Raw genomic sequence first — 5,037 nt, forward strand, 5'->3', positions numbered from 1 at the left:
CCAGCACGTACAAGCTGGGAACTGTAGCTGCCAGGCTACTGTGCTGGGCACTCCTTGCCACCTCTAAACAGAAATATGCTAGGGACTCAGCAATGCCCATGCCAATGATGATCACACCCAAGGAAATGTCAGAGAAATCTCTTGAGCAAACCTAAGTCTGAATAAGCACAAACAACAGCTTCCCTGCCATATTGGAATTCTTACGTGAGAAAAAATAATTAAAATCCCTGACTTCCAGCTATTGTGTTATGAGGTCATTCTACTTCAACATCCTACTTTCTCCTAAATCACAAATACTTCAAATGTTTTATAAGCCAGAACAAGTAGCACTTCATAACAGAAATAATGCTGAACATTTTTAAAGACTGATTGATTTGAAAGGTAGAGTGACAGAAAGAAAGGAAGAGTCAGAGAGAGAGAAAGAGACAGAGAGGAGAGACAGGTCTTCCATCTACTGATTTACTCCCCAAATGGCCACAATAGACAGTACTGGACCAGACTGAAGCAGGAACCAGAACTCCTTTTGAGTCACCCCTGTGGGCGACAAGGGTTCCGCTACTTGCACCATCATCCACTGTTCAGGCACATTAGCTGGAAGGTGGATTAAAAGTAGAACCTCCAGATCTTGAACCAGCACTCTGATAGGGAATATCAGTATTGGAAGCAACAGCCTAACTCACTGTATCATAATGCTCTGCCAATGATCTTGAACTTCAATAACAATGAACAGAGTCTTACCTGAGGAATGAACTGGCCTATCTGGTATTTTCAGGAGGTGTTTTGGAAGTTCCGCTCTATCTCCTCTGCACATAACACAGAATTAAGATCCATTACTACACAGAGCTTTGCTAAATAAAAACAATTCTTAAGTGGAAGGCAACATTACTTCTGTATGCTCCAATAAGTCGCAGATCTATAGGCACAACCAAGGAATATATTATTAATACACTGACTATAATCCATCACTAAGATGTGTGAATAAAATATGAAACACATTAAAAAGAAATCATTGCGAGGAAAGTATAGACTGACTTCAGTTCAGTGCTAGAATTGCGTCTCACAGGCATACGGATGTGATCCATGCAGTAGATAGCTATGTGGCCACGTGGAGTTGAAGGAGACCACATCACCAGTGCCAACATCTGTGAATGGGATTCAATCTCTTCAGGGCCAATGAGGAATGTTCTTGCTATTCAAAAGCACAAGGGCACTTTAAAAACTTCATGTAGAAACACAATTGAAAGGTAAGTGGACTTTAGGCCTGTTCGTAATATGTGATTCTTCAACTATGAGCTCCACACATGAGACGCCCCAATAGAAAGCACATGAATGCCATATTAAACCTACTGCAACCTCTATAATCATAAGAGTATAGAAAATGTAAGTTTTCCAATCTGCAAATGTCTGTTATCCATGCTATATTAACTTAGGCAATTTGATCATCCTCAAAATATAGTCAGCTGTAGTTGAAATTTCAGTTACAAACCAGACACCTAGGTTGGTAACGCTGATATTGAAATTTTGCCAAAATCTAAATGATAGAATTAAATAAAATCAGGTTAGCTGGTGACTCAAATATGAAAACATAGGAAATGAGAAAAAAAAGACATTGTGGTTTCATCATTACATTAACTCCAATTCTAGAAAATACAGTGATCCAAGAACTACTGTGTGGCTCTTATTGTAAGAGAACATGTACGAATTTTGAGAGTGTTCATTAAAAAGAATTCATGCAAAGATGAACTTGATGAATCTAATAAGTTTATAAATGCCTTTTCCTGGCGATCACACCTCTGGACACATCAGAAAACCTGCAGAGAAGAGATTTATGAATAAAATATGTGTAGGGAATACAGTTTCCTATAATTACAGCCTCAATAAGCATAGAATTTTTTTTAAATGGGAAACTTTGAGTGTAATTGGTGTGTAAAAAAGAAAACATTTCCTGCAAGTAAACCTGACATACAAAAGTACACAAAGAATAAAAGCGCTATCAATATAAAAAAAGATATTTTACAGAAAATTTGGATTTTAGGTTTCAAGCTTTCAAATAAGGATTGCATCCAGAAATTGTTTGTTAAATTTTTAATAAGAGAATTTTTTTGAAAAAAAGATAATATTGTATAATTTTTTTCCATTACACCTACTACAGCACTAAACATTGCTGCATACAAATATATGTAGAAGAGGATTTTTTTGCCAAATATAAGTACTGCTTACATTTTTGCTATACGTAAATAAGTACTACTTTCACTTGGATTATTTGCAATGTACCACTTTGTTTTTATATTTACTTTTTTTTTTTGAAAGAATTACAGAGAGGGTCAGAGAAACAAAGAAAAAGACCCTCCACCACTAATTTACTGCTAAATGACTACAACAACTAGAAACCCGTAGCTTTTTCCAGGGCCCCAGTACTTGGGCCATCCTCCACTACTTTCCCAGGTGCATTAGCAGGGAGCTGTATCAGAAATAGAGTATCTTGGTCCCAAGCAAGTGCCCAAATGGGATGCCAACATCACAGGTTATGGCTTAAGCTGCTGTGCCACGGTGACAGCTCCTAACTATTGCCTCATGCACTTACATTCCTGTCAACAATACATAAGAATCTAAATTTCTGGGCCCAGCGCGGTGGCGCAAGTGGTTAAGGTCCTCGCCTTGCACCCTGGGATCCCATATGGGCGCCGGTTCTATCCCAGCAGCCCTGCTTCCCTTCCAGCTCCCTGCCTCTGGCCCGGGAAAGCAGTCAAGGACGGCCCAAAGCTTTGGGACCCTGCACCCGCATGGGAGACCCGGAAGAGGCTCCTGGCTTCGGATCGGCATAGCATCGGCCGTTGTGCTCACTTGGGGAGTGAATCATCGGACGGAAGATCTTCCTCTCTGTCTCTCCTCTCTATATATCCGCCTTTCCAATAAAAACATAATAAAAATAAATCTTTAAAAAAAAAAGAATCTAAATTTCTGAGACAGACTTACTAAAGCAATACACAAGAAACTTAATTACCTAAAAGTTGAAAACTATTATATGCCAAAATGTACAAGACTGAAGTTGAAAGAAAAGCAACAAGAGCAGGTACTCTGGTTAGCAAGTTAAGCCAACATTTGGGAGTCCCACATCCCATACTGGAGTGCCTATTTCTAGATCCCTTCCACTTCAAATCTAGTTTCCTGATAATACATATATTGGGAGTTCATGTACTTGTGCACCTGCCACCCATGTGAGAAACCCAGAGTCCCTGACTCCTGGCTTTAACCTAACCAGTCCAGGATGCTGTAAGCATTTGGCATAAATTCTCTCTCTCTCTCTCTACCAATTCACACACCACATAAACATGTATGTGCATATTTCTTTATTTCAAATAATTTTAAATAAATTTTTTTTTACAAAAATACACAAGCAAGAACTGAAAAAAGATGCCTTCAACACTTGTAGCAAAGAGTTAACACTGCACATTGCAAATAATCCAAGTGAAAGTAGGTACATGTAATTCACAGAAATGTATATACATACAGTAATGGACATATGAAAAGGTCATCCATTTCAGCAACAGTTTTTAAAAATAGTGATTAACTCATACCATATTAAATTTTTTTCCTCATCTTGAATACAGAGATTTTGGATTCCTACCTACTCTTCCTGGAATTACGAACTGGTAATTTGGGTAGTTGTGTAATTGGCAATGCCTATGCGGTATTTTTTTAATTTTTAAAAAAGTTACATTTATTAATCTTCATTTTATTTAAATGGCAAAGGAGGAGACAGATGAAGGAAGATTCCCCTGGTTTCCTCCTCAAATGGCAGCAACAGCCAAGACTGCAGCAGGCCCAAGGCAGGAGCCCCGAATTCTATCTGAGTCCATCAAGTATTGCAGGGATCCAAATAGACATGGTATCATCTACTGTTTCCAATATTCTCATCAGCAAGAAGCTGGAGTTGAAGGCAGAGTGAGTACCTGAGCCCAAGCGCTCTGATATAGGATTTAGGCATCTTCAATCGTTGTGCCAAATGTCCAACCCCCTAGGAAAGACTTAACAATGTAGTACTTTGCAATTGAATAATTCTATTTTCAAAAATATATATAATACTAAAGAAATAATATGGAATAGATACTTAGAAGTGGTCAGTACACCACTGTTTTTAAGAGCAAATAAAACAGAAGGGAGGGGCAATTTTGACAGTATCAGGAGAAGTAAATGATAGAAAACTATATATAGAAAACTATTTTTTTTGTCAAAGCAAATGCTTCAGCTCATTAGCCAGATTAGATCAGGAAGTAATGAATGTTAACTGATAGGAACTGAAAGATCAATTAACAAAAAGGATCCAAATTTTCAATACTCTGGTTTCTCTTCAGATCGTATGGATCTTTCGCCTTTTACAAAAAGGATCCAATTTTTTTCCAAATATTTTATATGGACCAATCTATGCAAAATTAATCTGCTTATTATTTTCCCAGCAGATATCTAGACTGTAACATCTTCTATAGACTTAGATGTGCTGACCTAGAAAGATATAGTTACGGAGAAGAGTTTCATGATCTGTTAGATACTTTTACACAAAACTTCTATGCATGTATCTGAAAGGATTAAGAAAGCAAACTTAACTCCCAGTACTGTATTTAGCAAAGCTCTCATCCATAAATGATCTCTCAAGGCAAATAAAAATTGGCAGAATTTGTCACTACCAGGCCGTAGGTTTTGGTATGTTGTGTTTTTGCCTTCATTCATTTCAAGAAATTTAAAATTGTTCCATCTTGATTTATTTTGTGATCATCTTTTCATTCAGGATCCTGTTGCTCAGTCTCCGTGATTTTGTGAATCTTCTAGAGTTTTTTATGTTATTAATTTACAGCTTAATTATATTGTGGTAAAAAAGATACATGGAAAATTTTCAGTATCTTTGAATTTATTGAGACTTCTGTGATCTAACATATGGTCTATCCTGGAGAATGCTTCATGCACTGATGAAAACAATGTGCATTCTATTTCTGTGTGGTGAAATGTTCTATAGATACCAATTAGATCCATTTGGTTAAT

Source organism: Ochotona curzoniae, unplaced genomic scaffold, assembly GCF_017591425.1.
Source record: "Ochotona curzoniae isolate NIBS_2020 unplaced genomic scaffold, NIBS_Ocur_1.0 scaffold_4506, whole genome shotgun sequence".
Lineage (NCBI taxonomy): Eukaryota > Metazoa > Chordata > Mammalia > Lagomorpha > Ochotonidae > Ochotona > Ochotona curzoniae.